At 37.8% G+C, this 14,250-nt stretch overlaps 1 pseudogene; it reads left to right on the plus strand.

Moving 5' to 3' along the window:
- The first annotated feature begins 11,253 nt into the window (after nt 1–11,253).
- LOC128067244 (olfactory receptor 10AG1-like) lies at nt 11,254–12,196 on the plus strand (annotated as a pseudogene).
- The last annotated feature ends 2,054 nt before the right edge of the window (nt 12,197–14,250 follow it).

Genomic DNA, 14,250 nt, shown 5'->3' on the forward strand with positions numbered 1-14,250 from the left:
ATTCTGGTTTCCTCAGTGTGTATGCCCAGCAGTGGGATTGCTGGGTCATAAGGGAGTTCTATTTGCAATTTTTTAAGGAATCTCCACACTGTTCTCCATAGTGGCTGTACTAGTTTGCATTCCCACCAACAGTGTAGGAGGGTTCAATGCATGGTGAAATAATTGTAAGTCACTTAAGATAGTTTTAGGGTTGAACATAGTTAATTTTTAAAGTGTTGATTTTCCTGTGGTATTTCCAAAGTCTTATTTGACACTGGCATTCTACATACTTCATTTTTTTCTTATAAATAAAATTGGTGAGCTGACTATATAATATTATGTGATGTTACTAGTTTTCAAACATGTGTATTTCAGTGTAAAGTCCGTAAATCAGTAGTGATAAGTTCTATTCAGATTTCTTAGTTGAGAGAAAAGGAATTTTAAGGTGTTCTTTTGGCCCAGGAACACTCGAGACGTAAGAGGCAAGTACATCCAGGTTTATGTTCACGAAAGCAGTTCTAGCTAGAATGTTCACCTCTCACTCATTTACTGCATGAAAGAGACACCACCCATGAATCATCTGTGAGATCTTCCTAAATTACCCACATTCTCAACAATTGCTGTTTTACTGATAATCCCATTCAACTTTTTCATTCTTTCATTTTTGCATGTTTGTATTAGTCATGTATGTGAATGAGGTAGGTTGAGATTTCCCATCTTTTTTGCATTTTTCTCATTATTTTAACTATATTACTAGCTTCTTTTGTTTTTTCTATAGATCTTTTTGGGCAACGCATAGTACATTTCTTCCACTAAATGTGATTCATTAACTTCTAGGATACATTAAAGATGAATCAATTTGATTGCTTCTTTGGAATTTCCTCCAAGGTATAAGAACCTGGATAGCTCAGTCAGTATAGCATCAGTCTGAGGGTCCAGGGTTCAAGTCCATGTTCAAGCAGAGGTTATTTTGGGCTTCCCTGATAGCTCAACTGGCAAAGAATCTGCCTGCAATGCAGGAGACCCCGGTTTGATCCCTGGGTTGGGAAGATCCGCTGGAGAAGGTATAGGCTACCCACTCCAGTATTCTTAGGCTTCCCTTGTGGCTCAGCTGGTAAAGAATCTGCCCACAATGCGGGAGACCTGGGTTTGATCCCTAGGTTGGGAAGATCCCCTGGAGAAGGAAAAAGCTACCCACTCCAGTATTCTGGCCTGGAGAATTCCATGGACTGTATAGTCCATGGGGTCACAAAGAGCCAGACACAACTAGAGACTTTCACTTCACTTCACTTCACTTCACTTCCAAAGTACAAACATGGATTCCCACTGAAAATGTAAATCTCGCCTTCCTTTTTTGTGGGGCATGTATGTGTGTGTATTTAGAAATTATACTCTTTTCACTCATTCTTGCAGAAGTAGTAAATTGCTTCATTGTTTTCAACATGTGATACATGTATTTTTCATATTATGTGTTAACTTATTTAGCCATACCCTGGTGGCTCAGATGTTAAAGAATTTACCTACAATGCAGGAGACCCCGGTTTGATCCCTGGGTCAGGAGGATCCTCTGGAGAAGGAAATGGCTACCCACTCCAGTATTCTGGCCTGGAGAATCCCGCAAACAGAGGAGCCTGGTGGGCTACAGTCCATGGGGTCACAAAGAGTCGGACACGACTGAGTAACTAACATTTTTGGTTAACTTATTTGAAAGCCAATAGAAAATAAGTCACCGAAAATAAGATACACAACTAACTACATATTCTAAGGGTATTAGTGAGGACAAAAGTCAAGATTTCTGCTGCAAAAATGTAGACAAACATGGGGTAGAACCAATAGTCCATACAAAAGCAAGAATACTGGGTGGGTTGCCAGTCCCTTCTCCAGGGGATTTTCCCTACCCAGGGGTCCAACCCAGGTCTTCTGCATGGCAAGCAGATTCTTAATCGTCTGAGCCATCAGGGAAGCCATACACTATTTATATATGTACCGTCTACAATATCTTAAACTACACATTACAGTACTAAAGATATTCAAATTTTTCCATTCTTATACAATTCTCTCAATAAAAATGTGATTGGTAGAAATGGAAAAATGCTATGAATGAGTCTTTTAAATTGTCAGAAGCTAGTGGCTGACAGATGCATCATATATGAGTCTACACAATCATGCCTCCTTTTTTCAATACCTTGTCTGAACACCTTTACCAAATTTCATTCACATACTTAAATCAATGTAGAGTGTAGTACTTGGATACTGATTAAAATTGCTTGTTGAATGAATCATCAATCCTTTTAGCAAGCAGCATGCACCTACATTTGTTAGGTGCATCCATTTCCCACAGAAATTGCCATCTGCTTTATTTTTTTATTGTATCTGCTGTTTATGTATGTAAGATTTTCTCTCATTTTTTGATCCCCTTTGTAAATTATTCCTTGCTGTTCAGGTAGGACAGTACATTTGAAAAGCATACTGAAACTAAGATGTCAAAGAAAAGCCAGAAAAAGTAAGAAAGCAAAACTTAATATCAAGAATGGAGTGTCCCACATTTATTAAAATGTTTTTCATCTCAACTTTTTATTTGTCAAATGGAAACTTTTTATGAATAGTAAATAGAACTGTCAGTATAAAACCATTTCTAAAGTAAGAAATATTATAATTATTCAAATTCTATACAAACTGTACTTATATTCTAAACTCAGTCTCAGGTTCAAAGATTTCCTCAAATATTGTGACATATTTGTTGGTTTCTCTGACTTCTGAAAACTGTCAATGCTTCTCTTTATACAACTCAAAGAGAAAAATCACTATATAATTCATCTAAATAGAGCCACTTTTGTTTTTGTTCGAATAATTAATGTTTATTGCTCTGGTATTTCCACTGAAATCACAATTTTCTTTGATGTAGGGATTTATTATGATATCATGTAAATCAGCTATATCACAATGCATTTAATACTGATGAAATCAGTTTGAGATAGGAAATGAAAACCTAAAATTGGTGAATGCAGTTCAGAAGCCTGCTTCCTTTAGGATAAAAAGGAAAACATGACAATATTACTTTAATATTTTCTCATTCATTTGCATAGAATTTAATTTTAAGAAACAAATGATTCCCTTGGTATTAGATGAGAACACATTTTAATAACTCCTTTTACTATCATACAACTTAGTTAAATAATTTTTAATTTTTTTGTGATATATCCTGATTTAACACTACATGCAAACTACTTAAATATATGCTTACTATGTAGTAATCACTTATAAATCTTAATACTTAAGATGACTGATGATAATGAGGTTGTAATCTTTGATATATTGGCCAAATATAATTCAAGACATTTCCTGTGGTTCAGTGGTAAAGAATCTGCCTGGAATGTAAGAGATGAGAGACGTGAGTTCGATCCCTGGGGTAGAAAGGTCTCCTGGAGAAGGGCATGACAGCCCACTCTGGTACTCTTGCCTGGAGAAAGCCAAGGACAGAGGAGCCTGGTGGACTACAGTCCATAGGTTCCCAAAGAGTCGGAAGACTGAAGCGACTGAGCACACATGTGTATTATACAGTACTCTGTAATTTCTCACTTGGTAATATAATGATGAGAATCAGAAGTAAAAAGATTATCTGAATCAGGGTTTTCTCAGTTAATTAACAGTAAGGAGAAAGGATCTATTTTCAATTCTTCTGAAGTGAATGCCTTTTTTGCTGATGCTAAATATACATAGATATTTGTAAAGCTAAATTTGCTATTGGAAAAAATGATTCATGCTTACCTGTTGGAATTAAAGCTAAATGCAATGCTTACCTTTATAGATAGAGTTAAAATACAGAAAAAAAAGTCAGATCTTTTTTGTTTTGGCAGTTAGGCAATTTACATTTATTTGGAACAGAGGCTAACCACAGTCTATAATATATTTCTTGTCATAAAAAATAGTGCTCTTTAAATAGAAAATATTCTTTACACTTGGGATCAACTTATTCCCCATGTCACTTCTTAATTAAACTAAACCTTTGTGTCTGACTGACACTGGAGGAGTTTGGTATGACAACCAAAATCATATCTGTCCATATTATTCCTTAAATATTTCTACCTCCTCTCCTGTATTTTGTGATTATTACAAAATGGAAGCATTGTAAAATCAGAAAATTATGATTACATATTACTGATGCTATAAAATAAAAATAAAGATATTCTGAAAAATATTTAAATGAATAATGTCCTGAAGAGAATTGTCTTTGTCATTAAAAATTCAAAAGTAAGAAATCTAAGACTTAGGACAATTAGATCATGTTCAACATGAATTTTCCATCTCCGCATTCACACTAACCAGGTACAGAAAGGGGAGTAAGGGGAAGGGGAACACACACTTATTATTTTCAGGTGTACAAGCTGAAAGCAGGAGCCCAGTGGGCCGCAGTCCAAAGTGTCGTGGAGACGACTAAGCATGCACACATGTAAGCAGGAATAAACAAACTTGTATAAAGAATAAAGAGAAGAGAGAATGATACATTTTATAAATATTTTGTCCATGCACTGAAAGCTATCACTATTGAAGGGTTATATGTTATGTAACTTTTCAAGTATATGGAGGTCTTCCTCTTATTGATCTACATTTTTACTTTGTATAAATGTAACAGATCACAATCCATGAGATGCAGCCAAAGCAGTACTTAGATAAAATATTATAGTACTGAACACTTAGAACATTAAAATAATATCTTAAGTCAATAAATTAAATTTTCACCACAAAAAATTCTAAAAGTCATAGTAAAATAAATCCAAATCAAACAAAAGGAAGAAAAAACAAAAAGAGTAGAAGTCATCAAAACTAAAAAAAAAAAAAATAGAGAAAGGCAATCAAGTAAAAAGCTGATACTTTGTAAATTTTATAAAGTAGATATGATTTTTTAAATAAACAATGAAAAAAGACATATCACATATATTAAACACAAAGAATGAGAGTTGGCACGTTGACATCTATAGATATTATTAAACGGTTAGTAAAGATGCTTTTAATAACTCTGTGCCTATAAAATTGCCAATAAGACGAAATGGACTGATTCCTCAAAACTCACAAACTATCAGGGGGTCTTTCCGACCCAGGGATTGAACCTGCATCTTTTAGGTCTCCTGTATTGGCAGACGGATTCTTTACCACTAGCGCCACCTGGGAAGCCGTGGCATATTTATATCTGTATCTAGATATCTAATCTATGCCTGTATCTGTTAATTTATATTAATTTTAAAATATTCAATTGTTAAATTTAATGAGAAACTACAGCAAACCAATTGGGGCAGCCTGAGGATCACAAAGAATCAGACACAACTGAAGCAATTGAGCACACACACACGCACACACAGCGCCAGGAATCCTACATCCAGTTTCTGGAAACTGTTTCCATCTCTGTGTGTTTGTGTGTGTATGTGTGCATGTTTACAAAAGACTGAGAGCAAGAGGGAAAGGGAGCAACAGAGGATGAGATGGGTGGATGGCATCACCATTTCTCTCCCTCATTTGATCAATTTTGAGTTAATTTTTAAATAAGATTTTATGGTTTATATAGATGTTCAGGGGTTTTTTTTGTTGTGGTGGTGATGGTTGTTTGCTTCTTTGGATTTGCATGTGCAGTGCTTTAATAACTTTTTAAAGACAATATATTTTTTCTTAAATATATTGAATGATTTTGAACCTTTGTCAAAAATCAGTTAGTCATATTTGTGTTGGAAAATTTTTTTAATGTCTTAGATTCCATTGCTCCATCAACATTAGATGTCCTAATTCCACCAGGATATTTATGTGCTTGCATACTAAGTAGCTTCAGTCATGTCCGACTCTTTGTGACCCAGTGGACTGTAGGCCGCCAGGTTCCTCTGTCCATGGGATTCTGCAGGCAAGAATCCTGAAGTCAGTTGCCTTGTTACTTAAAGCACTACAGAATAGAGTAAGACATCACTGAAAAGGAATGCTATGGCCAGGGGCATTTTTGGTTGCTTTCCAAAATATTTGAATGGCTAGTATGAGCTGGTTCAATTATACATTGATACAGGAGAGAACTAATTCCCAAGGCTGAAAGAAATCTATTTCTACTTAAAGAGCACTATTTGCTTTGGAGGGAAAAAATGATTTAGAAAGACATTTGCAACACCTAACATTCAAATTGTTTAAAGCTGAATATCAATAGAACATTTAAAATACTCTATATCAAAGAAAGAAATAACTTCATTCCAATCCAGGAAGGTAACCATGAACTCTTACATCAAAAGTGTTCTTTACATTTTAGATTGGTTTTCTTAGCTAATCACATCTTAAATATCAAAGTTTATAAAGCCCAAATATTTACAGGCTATTAAGATAATATATTAAATTTGGCAAGCTAGACTATATTTCAGGCAACATCTTCATTATTCTGTTAGAAAATTAGTGAGATGCAGCCGTTAAAAAGAATACATTTGAATCAGTTCTGATGAGATGGATGAAACTGGAGCCGATTATACAGAGTGAAGTAAGCCAGAAAGAAAAACACCAATACAGTATACTAACACATATATGTGGAATTTAGAAAGATGGCAATGACGACCCTGTATGCAAGACAACCAAAAAGACACAGATGTGTATAGCGGACTTTTGGACTCAGAGGGAGAGGGAGAGGGTGGGATGATTCGGGAGAATGGCATTGAAACATGTATACTATCATGTAAGAATCGAATCGCCAGTCTATGTCCGACGCAGGATACAGCATGCTTGGGGCTGGTGCACAGTGATGACCCAGAGAGATGTTATGGGGAGGGAGGTGGGAGGGGGGTTCATGTTTGGGAATGCATGTACACCCGTGGTGGATTCAAGTCAATGTATGGCAAAACCAATACAGTATTGTAAAGTAAAATAAAGTAAAAATAAAAATTTAAAAAATAAATAAATAAATAAAAGTATTGAAAAAAAAGAAAATTAGTGAGATAAATGACTAAAATAATTTTGAAATAAATTGTTAATTTTAATGTAACAAAAGTTATTAAAATAGTTGAGGTAGTTTTGAAGAAAATTGTAGATGTAGGAAAACTTACGAAGAAGGCAGTAATTGGCTTCTTTTTAAATGTTTTAAAAGTGTTTGCATACTACCATCAATGAAATGCAGTATTATTTCCGAAGAAACACTATTTTGAAAAGTATTAGTTGCTCAGTTGTGTCCAACTCTTTGTTCTCATGTACTGTAGCCTGCCAGGCTCCTCTGTCCATGGAATTTTCCCACAAGAATATTGGAGTTGTCGGTAACCATTTCCTTCTCAAGGGGATCTACCTGACCTAGGGGTCAAAGCCAGGTTTCCTGCACTGCAGGCAGACTCTTTACCATCTGAGCCAACAGGAAAGTCCTCTTGAAAAGGAATCTAACATTTTAGGGCATTAAAAGAAAAATCATTGATGTTATACTTTTCTGATTAAACAAATACTACACAATCAGACTACAAATATAACTGTCTTTGTCCTCATCCAGAGGGAGTTAGAGCCCTGAGGTCATTAGCTAAGTAAAAGAGAAATTGGCCTGTGTCCCTAAGAAAAGAAGCCAACCTAAAGGAAAAACAAACAAACAAACAAAAAGCCTCAATTACTGTTCACTTGGAAGAACTTCTGAGAAAGAGAAGTTTGAGTAGAATTAATTTTAGAGTAGTGACGTGACACTGCCTATCTCTACCTATGGTGAAGGGATATAAGTATACAATCAAACCACAATACTAATCTCATCTCCAGTATTAGGCGTAGACTGAAAACACTGGTGGTGGTTTAGTCACTCTCCTGTCTGACTCTTGCAATCCCCATGGACTGCAGCCCACCAGGCTCCTCCATCCAAGAGATTTCCCAGGCAAGAATACTGGAGCAGGTTGCCATTTCCTTCTCCAAGGGATCTTCCTGACCCAGAGATTGGACCCATGTCTCCTGCATTACAGGTGAATTCTTTATTGCTGAGCTACCAGGGATTCACTAAGGTGAATATTTTGTTATGGAAATACTGAGAATAATTCATAGGTTGTGGCTTTTCCATCTCTCTCTCCCTCCCTTCTTTCTTTCCCTCCCTCTCTCCTTCCCTCCCTTCTTCCCTTTTTCTTTCCTCCTTCCCCCTCTCTCCCCTTCCCTTTCTCTGATCTTCTTCTTCCTTTTCTGTCTTTATGTTGCTTGAATTTCATCCAGCTCACAATCGTTTTATTGCTTAAGTATCACCTGACAAAATAAAATGTGCAGAGCCTTTTAGTAGATGTGGTGGATAATACTACCATCTCTGTATTGCATGTGTGAATGCGTGCTCAATTGTGTCTGACTCTTTGCAATCTCCTAGATTGTAGCCCATCAGGCTCCTCTGTCCATTGAATTTTCCAGGCAAGAATGCTGGAGAGGGTTGCTATCTCCTCCTCCAGGCGGTCTTCCAGACCCAGGGATCGAATCTGCAACTCCTGCATCTCCTGCACTGGCAGGCGGATTGTTTACCACTAATGCCATGTGGGAAACCCCTTTGTATTGCAGAACACTGTAATTTCAATTAAACTGTTTTGGAAAGTAAACATAAAATCATTTAACACAAGTAGAAACTGTTAATCAAAGTCTGAAATAAATAGTGGACTTAGAATGGAATTTGTAGTCGCCAACTGTTTGGTTTTGTACACTTTTTCTTTGTAACTCCATTCTCAGTGTTTTAGGTTATTAGAACAGAAATAATATGAGCCCAACACAGTGTGTGATCAGTATATACATCTTTTGCTGTCATAGATGAACACATAATATTTTTCAGTATTATAATAAAGCCATGTATGAATGGTATCCCTGACACCACCTGGAAAACATTCCAAATTCATGGAGAAAATCCTCAGTATTTCTATATGAAGGAAAGATTTTATGCTACTATAATATTTAAGGAGGGAATTAGAAATTGGATAGAAATTGCTTAATAACTTCTCTGCATTTCAAAAGGTTTTGTCATGCAATTTCTATTTAATATTCACAATATGTGTGGAAATTTCAAAAATTACTTATCATTGCATCTTGTTAAGAACTTGTCTCAAATCTTAGTCAAGCAAATTAGTACTCAGTTGTAGATTACTAATTTCCAATTTGTTTTTCGATTGTTATTTTTACTTTTCTCTGATTTGTTTTTCCCAAAATACTTAAGAAAAATATGGAAGAAGGATATTGTTACAATATTGGAAAAGAATTAAGACAAGACTTCAAAGGGCAGAGAGAGAGGTGAACACAAAACACAGTAATGAGAATAGTGTATCCCATACCAATCTTTAGTGGAGGCTATAGGGAAGCCCCATGGTAATCTAATTAATATTGGCTATTGTTATCCATTAATAAATCAAATACTTATTGGGTTATTTATATATGTTAATTCCCAGGAAGGAGAAGTATATATAAATTATACATTCTATGTTCCCCTGAAATTATCTGTTGCAGTAAAAGTAACTTGGATTTTGAGTTGTACATGCTTAAAATTCAGTCTTAATAATACCTTTTATTTGCTTTGATCTTAGTCAAATTATATAACATTTTTAAGCTGAAATTTATTGAAAGCATGGCTGTCAATTGTAGGAATTACCACTCAAATGCAAAATCAGTGTTTGAGATTTGATAAAAACCTCTTTGGCTGAGTTCTTATGACTCTTTCAATTGAAATAAACTGACTATACCAACTATTATAACAAAAAAAAATCACAAAGATCATCCCCCAAATCACTTTTTCTGGCTTATTTTTTAATTATAGTTGCATGATGATTCAAAAATATTTGGATGGCTTAAATCAAAATATAAATAAATGCAATTAATGTAAAAGAAATAACACGAGAAAGGAGAATTGATGGAAAGGTCATTCTATTTTTTTTTAATATTTATTTTTACTTTACAATGCTGTATTGGTTTTGCCATACATTGACATGAGTCCACCACGGGTGTACATGAGTTCCCAGTCCTGAGCTCCCCTCCCACCTCCCTCCCTATATCATCTCTCTGGGTCATCCCCGTGCACCAGCCCCAAGCATCCTGTATCCTGTATCGAACATAGACTGGCAATTCGTTTCTTACATGATAGTATACATGTTTCAGTGCCATTCTCCCAAATCATCCCACCCTCGCCCTCTCCCTCAGAGTCCAAAGTCCATTCTATACATCTGTGTCTCTTTTGCTGTCTCGCATACAGGGTCATCATTACCATCTTTCTAAATTCCATATATATGTGTTAGTATACTGTATTGGTGTTTTTCTTTCTGGCTTACTTCACTCTGTATAGTCGGCTCCAGTTTCATCCATCTCATTAGAACTGATTCAAATGTATTCTTTTAAATGGCTGAGTAATACTCCATTGTGTATATGTACCACAGCTTTCTTATCCATTCATCTGCTGATGGACATCTAGGTTGTTTCCATGTCCTGGCTATTATAAACAGTGCTGCAATGAACATTGGGGTACATGTGTCTCTTTCAGTTCTGGTTTCCTCAGTGTGTATGCCCAGCAGTGGGATTGCTGGGTCATATGGCAGTTCTATTTGCAATTTGGAAACGTCATTCTAAATAAAATTGTCAGATTTCTTGCTATATATTCGTCTCACAAAGAATAACAAAACACAGCATCGATTATGTCATTATCAGAAACAGGAAAATACAGCCATCGTTGAAGAAGACTCTTGAGAGTCCCTTGGACTTCAAGGAGATCCAACCAGTCCATTCTGAAGGAGATCAGCCCTGGGTGTTCTTTGGAAGGAATGATGCTAAAGCTGAAACTCCAGTACTTTGGCCACCTCGTGTGAGGAATTGACTCATTGGAAATGACTCTGATGCTGGGAGGGATTGGCGGCAGGAGGAAAAGGGGACGACAGAGGATGAGATGGCTGGATGGCATCACTGACTCGATGGACGTGAGTCTGAGTGAAGTCCCGGAGTTGGTGATGGACAGGGAGGCCTGGCATGCTACAATTCATGGGGTTGCAGAGAGTTGGACATGACTGAGTGACTGAACTGAACTGAACTGATCAGCAGACCTAATTCCTGATATTCCTCTTTTCTGATGGATTATTTTTTGTGAAAGAATGAACTTCTTTAAACTATGTCTTAATATCAAATTTAGATGCTTTTCTAGGACTCAAATTAGTGAGTTTTGAAAGTGCAGTGTACACATTTTACCACTTGGCAAACTGCAACTCAGAGAGATAGAGGACTTTATATTGTGTGTATACACACACATACACACACACACACATATATATATATATATATATATATATATATATATATTTGCAGATGCTTCAAGGAAACCAAACAGCAGAAAGCAATTTCTCTTCAGCCGTGGCATTTGTTCTCCTGGGATTTTTGGATCTTCCGAACCTCCAGGGACTTCAGTTGAAATTTTCTCTCTCATCGATATATTCATCTTAACAGGAAATGGTCTTATTATAATAATCACGAAGGTAGACCCTGTGCTCCAGACACCCATGTATTATTTTCCTTGCAAATTTCTCATCACTGGAAATCTGTTATGTATCTGTCACTCTCCCTAGGATTCTAGTGAACCTTTGGACCCAAGACAGAAGCGTTTCTTAGCTGAGCTGCGCCATCAGAGGCGCCTCTTCCTTGCTCCAGGATCCCCGGGGCGCTCCTCCTGGGGGTGAGGCCGGTGCCCTGTGCCTCCACGTACAGCCTCTGCACTGCCCACTGCTCAGGAATCACTGGAGGGGCCTGCAGTCGGCCGCTGGGGCCTAGGTGGGGGGATTCCAGTACCGACAGCACAGACATGCCAGGTGTCCTCACTGCCCTTCTGTGCTTCACACCGGATCGACCGCTTCTTCTGTGACATCCCCCGTTGATCACCCTGGCCTGTGGGGACCCTGCGCTTAATGAAATGTGTGTCTATGCGGTTGCTGTGCTGTTTGCCACGATTCCTTTCCTCATAATACTGGGCTCTGATGTCAAAATCATTTCTGCCATCGGAAAGCTGCGCTCAGCTACAGGCTGGTCCAAAGCCTTCTCCACCTGCTCTTCCCATCTCACAGTTGTGCTTTTATTCTTTGGCTCCATGACTATTACCTATTTATGCTCCAAATCAAATCATTCCCCAGGAACCGACAAAATGCTCTCTGTTTCTTACACTGCTGTGACGCCAGTGTTTAAAACCTTGATATGCAGTCTTAGGAATAAGGATGTGACTTCAGCATTGAAAAAACTATTACTTAAGAAAACACTGTGAAGATGTGAAAGGTCACTTTTTAATGTTTGTCTCAGAGGGCTCACAGAAATATGATTTAATTTCACTCTTCCCATGTTTGCTGATAGTGTTCAGTTCAGTTCAATTCAGTCGCTCAGTCGTGTCCGACTCGGCGACCCCATGAATCACAGCACGCCAGGCCACCCTGTCCATCAGCAACTCCCAGACTTCGCTCAAGCTCACATCCATCGAGTCGGTGATGCCATCCAGGCATCTCATCCTCTGTCGTCCCCTTCTACTCCTGTCCCCAATCCCTACCAGCATCAGAGTCTTTTCCAATGAGTTAACTCTTCGCATGAGGGGCCAAAGTACTGGAGTTTCAGTTTTAGCATCATTCCTTCCAAAGAACACCCAGGGCTGATCTCCTTCAGAATGGACTGGTTGGATCTCCTTGCAGTCCAAGGGACTCTCAAGAGTCTTCTCTAATACCACAGTTCAAAAGCATCAATTCTTCAGTGCTCAGCTTTCTTCACAGTCCAACACTCACATCCATACATGACTACTGGAAAAAACATAGCCTTGACTAGATGGACCTTTGTTGGCAAAGTAATGTCTACGCTTTTGAATATGCTGTCTTGGTTGGTCATACCCCTCCTTCCAAGGAGTAAGCATCTTTTCATTTCATGGCTGCAGTCACCATCTGCTGTGATTTTGGAGCCCAAAAGAATAAAGTCTGACTTTCTTTCCACTGTTTCCCCGCCTATTTGCCACGAAGTGATGGGACCAGATGCCATGGTCTTCGTTTTCTGAATGTTGACCTTTAAGTGAACTTTTTCACTCTCCTCTTTCACTTTCATCAAGAGGCTTTTTAGTTCCTCTTCACTTTCTGCCATAAGGGTGGTGTTGTCTGCATATCTGAGGTTAGTGATATTTCTCCCAGCAATCTTGATTCCAGCTTATGCTTCTTCAAGCCCAACGTTTCTCATGATGTACTCTGCATAGAAGTTAAATAAGCAGAGTGACAATATACAGCCTTGCCGTACTCCTTTTCCTATTTGGAACCAGTCTGTTGTTCCATGTCCAGTTCTAACTGTTGCTTCCTGACCTGCATACAGATTTCTCAAGAGGCAGGTCAGGTGGTCTGGTATTTCAATCTCTTTCAGAATTTTCCACAGTTTATTGTGATCCACACAGTCAAAGGATTTGGCATAGTCAATAAAGCAGAAATAGATGTTTTTCTGACAGAATGTGGTCCACTGGAGAAGGGAATGGTAAACCACTTCAGTATTCTTGCCTTGAGAACCCAATGAACAGTATGAAAAGGCAAAATTATAGGATACTGAAAGAGGAACTCCCCAGGTCAGTAGGTGCCCAATATGCTACTGGAGATCAGTAGAGAAATAACTCCACAAATGAAGGGATGGAGCCAAAGCAAAAAAAATACCAGTTGTGGATGTGACTGGTGATAGAAGCAAGGTCTGATGCTATAAAGAACAATATTGCATAGGAACCTGGAATGTTAGGTCCATGAATCAACACAAATTGGAAGTGGTTAAACAGCAGATGGCAAGAGTGAAAACCAACATTCTAGGAATCAGCAAACTAAAATGGACTGGAATGGGTGAATTTAACTCAGATGACCATTATATCTACTACTGTGGGCAGGAATCCCTTAGAAGAAATGGAGTAGCCATCATCATCAACAAAAGAGTCCAAAATGCAGTACTTGGATGCAATCTCAAAAACGACAGAATGATCTCTGTTCGTTTCCAAGGTAAACCATTCAATATCACCGTAATCCATCTATGCCCCAACCAGTAATGCTGAAGAAGCTGAAGTTGAACGGTTCTATGAAGACCTACAAGACTTTTAGAACTAACACCCAAAAAAGATGTCCTTTTCATTATAGGGGACTGGAATGCAAAATAGGAAGTCAAGAAACACCTGGAGTAACAGGCAAATTTGGTCTTGGAATACGGAATGAAGCAGGGCAAAGGCTAATAAAGTTTTGCCAAGAGATCACACTGGTCATAGCAAACACCCTCTTCCAACAACACAAGAGATGACTCTACACATGGATATCACCAGATGGTCAA

Source organism: Budorcas taxicolor, chromosome 22, assembly GCF_023091745.1.
Source record: "Budorcas taxicolor isolate Tak-1 chromosome 22, Takin1.1, whole genome shotgun sequence".
Taxonomy (NCBI): domain Eukaryota; kingdom Metazoa; phylum Chordata; class Mammalia; order Artiodactyla; family Bovidae; genus Budorcas; species Budorcas taxicolor.